Source organism: Hevea brasiliensis, chromosome 17, assembly GCF_030052815.1.
Source record: "Hevea brasiliensis isolate MT/VB/25A 57/8 chromosome 17, ASM3005281v1, whole genome shotgun sequence".
Lineage (NCBI taxonomy): Eukaryota > Viridiplantae > Streptophyta > Magnoliopsida > Malpighiales > Euphorbiaceae > Hevea > Hevea brasiliensis.
This window is the reverse complement of record NC_079509.1, coordinates 26,750,238-26,758,831: the sequence shown is the minus strand read 5'-3', so window position 1 is coordinate 26,758,831 and position 8,594 is coordinate 26,750,238. Positions and strand designations below refer to the sequence as shown.

Here is an 8,594-nt window from a genome sequence, read left to right as displayed (position 1 = left end):
CTTGCCCCAAACTCAATTTTTTTTTGGTTTTCTTGAGTGCTTTCTACTAATTAGGCTTTAGTTTAGGGTGGGCTATAATTTTTCCAAGAAAAAATTTGGTTGTGACTTAGGGTTTCAAGCTTTGTATTTTGGGTTTTTAATGGAGAATTTTAGAGAAGAAGAGAAGAAGGCAAGTGATGGGAAGAAGAAGGGAAAAAATGCAGATTTTTTGTTCAATAATTAACCTATATAATAATTAAATATTTAATGGCAATATGGTAAATAAGTAGAATGGCAAATTTTAAATTATTTTGAAGTTTATAATCATTATAATTTGACTTTTCAATAATTATTTTAAATTTTCATAATTTCAATTAATTAAATTAATTTAGCTTCATTAAATTAATAATTATTATTTTTGGTCAATATTGGACCCTCAAATTTAATTGACCAAATTTTGCTCTTACCGAGTTGTCGGTTTATCTTTCTTTCTTCTTTCTTTTACTCATTTTTAATTTATTTTTCATTAACATTTATTCCTATTTTATGTCATAATAATTATTTACTTAATTGGAGAAGTCGGCCAAAAATCATCTCTGAAGACGAAATGACCAAAATGCCCTCCGTTTGGCTTAACAGACTAAAATTGTCTGTACCGATTGAAAAATTTTTCTAAACCTTTTCTTGGCATTCTAATGTCATAGAAACCTCAATGACTCTTCTCTGGAGTCTCAAAAATTATTTCATTAATTAATTTTTTTTTTCACGGATCTGGGGTCGATAACTGTCTTTATCGATACTTCCCTATATGGTTACCCATCGCTAGGGCACCGGCTCATTTAACTTGGTTGTATTTTATTTCTAAAATTTTTCCTAAATTTTTCTTATTAATATTTGAGTTATTTATGACTCCTCACTCTAGTCTAATTATTTTTCCAAACGTTCCAACTGTCCGGACCGACACCGGTCATCGAAACAGTAGAATGTATGGAATTGCTACAGTGAGAGTGTTACAGATCAAGCCATAAGACTCAGAGCATTTCCATTCTCCCTTTGAGACAGAGCAAGAAAGTGGTTACTTTCTCAACCAGCTGGAACATTCACCACTTGGGAAAACCTCTCACAAGCTTTTCTAGCAAGGTATTTCCCACCTACAAAGACTGCAAAACTGAGGCTTGAGCTCAACACCTTCAGACAAAAGGAAGGTGAATCACTCTATGATGCATGGGAAAGATATAAGGACCCGCAGAAGGAATGTCCACACTATGGCATAAAGGATTGGTTACTAGTGTAAAATTTTTATAATGGGTTACTACCCTTTATAAGGAGCACAGTAGATTCGGCTGCAGAAGGTGACCTAATGGAGAAAATAGTGACACAAGCACTTGAACTTGATCAGCTCACAAAGAGACTCGATAGAATGCAAGCCAATGCTGTAGGGATGAACAGTCAACATGAGGACAGCTATGGAGGAGGATACATGTGACACCCCTTATCCGTCTATAGTATATCCGAGTAAAATATGTCACATAGTGTACCGGAACACTCTATTTTATCTCAACCATTTTTATTCTTTCTTAATTTATTTTTATCATAGTTTTGAATATAATTTGTGAAATATAATTCATTTAAGTCATTTATTAAAATTATAATTTATTTGAGGTTCCAAAAATTTTATAGAAAATCCGGCAGAATACTGGCTAAAAATGAAGAAAACAGTTCTTCGGAACCTGTGAAAAACACTTCCACTAATCATTTCCAATCATTCTCAAACTCCAATAATCATCAAAATCTCAATATTTTTCAACAACATTTCCATTTCTCAATCATTCATTTCTCATGGTATTCATACATAAGCAATAAATAAATACTCAATTTTCCATTCATAAACACAATTTCCATTTATTTACATTAACATCAAAATACATTACATAAGTCTCAATTACACAAGAGAAAATAAAAGTTAGTTATAAAATACCAAAATGAAACCTAGTGTCCTACCAATGCACTGAAGATGGTGAGGTGACACGGACACTATACAGAGCTACAGGAGGCCTCACCTAGTGCGTGGTCTCTTTGGGCTCTCGGTCGATATCTCGGAACCTACGCGTGGCAAAAGCAACGCGCTAAGCAATAATGCTTAGTGGTGCCAATAATAAAATAAAAAGAAATAACAGAAAATAAATATGCAGTGAATGTATTGATGTCTCATTGCAAATAAATTTTCGTTGAGTATTTGTAGACTTTCTTATTTTGTACTTGTTATATTCATTATTTCATTAAATTTATTCACTTTCATTTTTGGTTGCCCAAGTAAACTATACTGGACGACTGGACTAGATAAACAGGTAAACTGGCACTAGGTATCAAGTACCTCAGGCCGTCACACCGTCGGTCACATATGTATCTCCCGGTGTGCAACAGAACAGCTAATAGGCTGTAATAACATTAGGCACAAGGCCAAGTCTCAACACAATGTCAGAATGGCTAAAAGCCATGAAATCACAAAATGGCATAATGCCTTGTGCAGTACTGCTAACTGAACCCTATTGGCATGTACTGCTAACTGAACCCTATTGGCATGTACTGCTAACTGAACCCTATTGGCATGCCAAGCTATCCAAACCAATCTTGTTAGGTATACTAGGGCATTTCACACTTTTAAGTTTCACAATTTTTGGAATTTAAGTTTTAGTGTTACTATTCCATTCATTGGTCAACAAAAATGTTGACTTTTGCATAGGCAATAGGTACATTGGTTTTAATCTCATCAACATACCACATTTTGCATTCAAAATTTGTTGGTATTGGTTACCAATACCATTTTTAAGCTTAATGTTAGTTGGGCAGAATTTTCAGTTTTTATGCCTTGTATTTACTATTCCATTGGTCAATTTTGCAGTGGGAATTTGGAAAAATGATCAACATGAAAGTTGTTCCTTATTTTGTCTAGTTGAATTTCATTTTTTGAATCACTCTATTTGGAGTTTTTTAGCTCAACTTATGGTCTAAAAACCACAACTGGCCGGATTGAAATTTTTCTGGACTGACCATATCTACAGTGTAGTGAACAGTGACTTCAACTCACTTGTTGGATAGGTTATGGTCATAATTTGGGTTAGGTTTCTTCATGAAAGTTGTTGGTCTATATCTCAAATTATTTCTGGTAAAATTTCAGGTCAATTGGACCATTCTACACTGAGTTATGGCCAAATGACCAAATACTGTTCATTTGGTCATTCTGCAGAAACTGACTGTAGGTCACCCGGATTGGAGCAAGCTTTTGGTCCACTTGGTTTGGTCTTATGGGCATGGTTTCTTCACCAAAGTTGTGCCATTATGTGTCTAGTTTCATGTCCAATTGGCCAAACAATAATTGAACCTCTAAAATTCAAGTTATGGCTGCCCAAACCTACTGGACTCATGTCCAATTCTGCAGGTCACCTAGGGCAGCCACACTAAACCTAAATCCCACAATTTGGTTCAATTAATCATTTAATACCAAGGGCAGCCTATGAACTACTTTACTTCAAGCAAACTCATCAACCCTAATCAACCCTAAGCTGCCAAAATTCTAGGAAATAAATACACATAATTTTTATTTTTTTTTCTTACATTTTCTACTTATCTCATGGCATTAAGCATGAATTAAGTAAAAGTAGTAAGAGTTTGGACACTAACCTTGTGACCAGAATTTTTCCACTCAAAATTCCTTCACTTTCTTTGACTTTCTTAGCAGCCAAACACTTGCTTAAGATGTAGAGACAAATTTTATTGAAGTGGACTTAGGGTTTTAAGTGAGATTTGGGTGGGTTATAAAGCTTTGGTAAGTTTTCAATGGTGGAATGGTTATGGAGTTTAAAGGATACGGGAAGGTGATGGCTGCTGGATTTTATGAGTTTTTGCTGTATTCTTATCCACATTTTATTAATTAATTTAAGTGTTGATTAAATATGATTGGTGGGTAAGTGTTTAATGACATCATATGATGTCATAATTGGTATTTTCTTCCATTTTTTTTCTTCTCTTCTCTACTCATTTTCAATTTAATTTTTAGCATTATTTATTCACATTTTATATTATAATAATGATTTACTTAGCTGGACAAGTCGGCCAAAAATCACCTCTGAAGGCGAAATGACCAAAATGCCCTCCGTTTGGCTCAACGGGCTAAAATTGTCTGTACCGATTGAAAAAATTTTCTAAGTATTTTCTTGGCATTCTAATGCCATAGAAACCTCAATGACTCTTCTCCGGAGTCCCAAAAACTAATTTATGAATTTTCCCCTAGGTCTAGGTCTCCTAGTTGCCAGAACCGCAACTTCCCACTGGGTTACCCATCGCTAGGGCACCGGCTCATTCAACTTAGTTGTATTTTATTTCTAAAATCTTTCCTAAATTTTTCTTATTAATATTTGAGTTAATTATGGTTCCTCACTTTAGTTTAAATATTTTTCCAGGCGTTCTAGCTGTCTGGTCCGACACTGGTAATCGAAACAGTAGAATGTACGTAGTTGCTACAGGGAGGGTGTTACAATACAAGACCTCAGAATTCAATAGCTTCAATGAACCCTCCATAGAACAAATGAACTATCTCAATAACCTGAGAAACTTCAACCAGAGGTAGCCCAACAATCTATATTCAAATACTTATAACCCTAGATGGAGGAACCACCCAAATTTCTCATGGTGAAACCAACAGAATCAGCCACTAAATAAACAACAGGGGTATAAACCACCAGCATCCCCTAGATTTCAGAACAGAGGCCAAACTTTGCACAGCCACCTTCGCCTCCTCAACCTTAGCAACCTGAACCGAAGATGACCATGGAATCCATGATGGAAGGTTTCTTAGCGGCTCAATAACAATAGAATGAATTGATTAAATAGCTGACTTCCAGAATGGACCAACTTGCTACCCATAACAAGATGCTAGAGAATCAATTTGCTCAGCAAGCAAGTTCTTCAAGTAAGGCTACTAGTAAACTGCCTAGTCAACCAGAGATGAACCCAAGGGAGCATTGTGAGGGAGTTAAATTGAGGGGTGGGAGAACTCTAGTACAACCAGAGGAAGAACCGACAGAGGAAACCTCAGAAAAATCTGAAAGCCAAGCAGAGAAAAAGGAGGAAGAAGCCAAGAAAGATCAGAAAGAGGAAGCAGGGAAGAAAAAGAAGTTACCAGAGTGATACCAGCCTCCCTTACCTTTCCTCAAAGATTTCAAAAAGCCAAATTGGACAAGCAGTTTGGGAAGTTTTTAGAAGTTTTACAGAAACTTTATATCAATATTCCCTTCACTGAAGCACTCTCTCAGATGCTATCCTATGCCAAATTTCTTAAGAAAATTTTGTCAAAGAAAAGAAAACTAGAAGACTATGAGATAATTGCTCTAACAGAGGAATGCAATGCTATACTGTAAAACAAACTGCCTCCAAAGTTGAAAGATCTAGGAAGCTTCTCCATACCCTGCCTCATTGGCAATAAGAAAATAAACAAGGCCCTCTGCGATCTTGGGGCAAGTGTGAGTTTAATGCCTCTATCAATATCCCAAAAGCTAGAGATCAGAGAACTGAAGCCCACGATAATTTCACTACAATTGGCTGATCAATCTGTTAAATACCCTGTGGGCATACTTGAGAACATCCCCATCAAAGTAGGCAAATTCTTCATTTCAGTAGACTTTGTTGTCCTTAAGATGGAAGAAGATGTTCAGATCCCTATCATCTTGGAAAGACCATTCTTGGCAACCACCGGAGTAATCAAAGACGTCAAAAATGGGTGACTAACACTCAAGGTAGGAGAAGAAGAAGTGGAATTTAACTTGTTCGACACAATGAAACACAAATTCGAACCTGATGAATGCTTCAAGGTTGACATAATTGACAAACAAGTTGAAGAGGAATTTCATAAGATACATCCTAAAGATCCTCTTGAAGCATGCATTGTGCACAACCACACACACAAAAATAGCAGCCTATGTACAATAGTTAATAGCTCATCCACCCCTACTCTTAGCTCAAGCTTCTAAGATGGAGAAGTTGAAGGAGGAACAAACTAAAAGTAAACCAGAGAGTACCACTGAACAAGTAGAGCTTAAACCTCTCCCTTCCTCACTAAGGTATGCATTTATGGACTCAAACTCTAAATATCCTGCTATAATCAATGCTAGCCTATCTAAGATGGAAGAGGAAAAATTGCTAAGAGAACATAGGACCTATAACAAGGCCATAGGGTATAAAATAGAAGACCTGAAAGGGATTAACCCCTCGATTTGCATGCATAGGATACCTATGGAAGAAAACAGTAAACCCACTATCGAGCACCTAAGAAGACTTAACCCAAACATGAAAGAAGTAGTCAAGAAAGAAATTTTGAAACTATTAGATGTAGGTATCATATACCCAATTTCTGATAGTAAATGGGTTAGTCCAGTACATGTAGTTCCTAAGAAGGGTGGGACAATTGTTATTCAAAATGCAAACAATTGTTATTCAAAGAACTGCAACTTCTCACTGGGTTACCCATCGCTAGGGCACCTGCTCATTCAACTTAGTTTTATTTTATTTCTAAAATTTTTCCTAAATTTTTCTTATTAATATTTGAGTTAATTATGGTTCCTCACTTTAGTTTAAATATTTTTTCAGACGTTCTAGCTATCCGGTCCGACACTGGTCAACAGAACAGTAGAATGTACGGAGTTGCTACAGGGAGGGTGTTACAACTCTTCCCCTCTAATTTAAATTTCGTCCTTGAAATTTACCTGATGCAAACAGTTGAGGAAACTATTGCCTCATCGTCTCTTCACTTTCCCAAGTTGCCTCCTCGGTGTTGTGGTGCCTCCAAAGCACTTTCACCAGTGGAATCTGCTTATTTCTCAACTCTTTCACTTCCCGAGCCAGGATCCGTATGGGTTCTTCTTCATATGTCAAATCTGATTGTACTTCAATTTCTTCCATGGAGATGACATGTGAAGGATCTGAGCAGTATCTTCTTAGCATAGACACGTGGAACACATTGTGGACCATGTCCAGCTCTGGTGGTAAAGCTACCCTATAGGCCACTGGACCCACATGTTCAATGACTTCATATGGGCCAATGAACCTAGGGCTTAACTTACCTTTTCTTCCAAACCTCAGTACCTTCTTCCACGGTGACACCTTGAGAAACACTTTGTCGCCAACCGCATACTCTATTTCTTTTCTCTTCAGGTCGGCATAAGATTTCTGTCTATCTGAGGCAACCTTCAGATTGGCTTTGATTAGTTTTACCTTCTCTTCAGTCTGTTTCACCAAGTCTGGGCCTACCAGTTTGTCTTCGCCCAATTCAGTCAAGCACACTGGAGTTCTACATTTTCTCCCATACAGTGCTTCATACGGGGCCATTTGGATGCTAGCTTGGTAGCTATTGTTGTATGCAAATTCTGCCAATGGAAGGTATCTATCCCAACTTCCCTCAAACTCAATGACACAACTCCTCAGTATATCCTCAAAGACCTGGATTACTCTTTCTGATTGTCCATCCGTTTGAGGATGGAAAGCTGTGCTAAAGTGGAGCTGTGTACCCAAGGATTCATGCAACTTCTTCCAAAATCTCGATGTAAACCTTGGGTCTTGATCAGATATGATGGAAAGTGAAATTTCATGCAGTCTAACTATCTCATTGATATACAATTCTGCTAACTTCTCCAATGAGTAGTTAGTCCTAACTGGCAGAAAGTGTGCTGACTTCATCAATCTATCTACTATCACCCATACTGCATCATGCTTCTTTTGGGTGAGAGGTAGACCACTTACAAAATCTATGGTGACCCGATCCCATTTCCATTCAGGTATGCGTATAGGCTGTAGCAAACCCGATGGAACTTAATGTTTTGCCTTGACTTGCTGACATGTCAAGCATTTAGTCATATAGTCAGCTATATCCTTCTTCATACCAGGCCAACAATAATGAAGCTTCAGATCATGATACATTTTTGTACTTCCTGGGTGTATAGCATAAACACTGGCATGTGCCTCTTTCAGAATACTGGCTTTCAATTCCCCATTATATGGTACACATACTCTTCATTTGTAGTACAGACACCCATTTGCTTTCACCTCATAGTCATTTGCTTTTCCCTCTGAGATTTTGCTCATAATAGCCATTAACTTTTCATCTGCTTTTTGCCCATCTAAAATTTGCTGTAGCAGGTTTGGCCTCACTTGTAACTTAGCCAAAATAGCTCCATCTCGAACCAAAGATAGACGGGCATTCAATGATCTCAAAGCTGTGATAGATTTTCTGCTCAAAGCATCAGCAACTACATTTGCCTTCCCAAGATGGTAGTCAATTACACAATCATAGTCCTTCAGGAACTCAATCCATACAATGACACAACTCCTTCTTCCACGGTGACACCTTGAGAAACACTTTGTCGCCAACCGCATACTCTATTTCTTTTCTCTTCAGGTCGGCATAAGATTTCTGTCTATCTGAGGCAACCTTCAGATTGGCTTTGATTAGTTTTACCTTCTCTTCAGTCTGTTTCACCAAGTCTGGGCCTACCAGTTTGTCTTCGCCCAATTCAGTCAAGCACACTGGAGTTCTACATTTTCTCCCATACAGTGCTTCATACGGG

The 8,594-nt window shown here is 37.4% G+C and overlaps 1 non-coding gene across 1 annotated transcript; it reads right to left on the bottom strand.

Moving 5' to 3' along the window:
* Positions 1-1,144: 1,144 nt before the first annotated feature.
* On the bottom strand, positions 1,145-1,251 carry LOC131175661 (small nucleolar RNA R71). Its single transcript, XR_009145853.1, has one exon. It is a non-coding gene; the product is annotated as a small nucleolar RNA R71 (small nucleolar RNA).
* Positions 1,252-8,594: the final 7,343 nt, after the last annotated feature.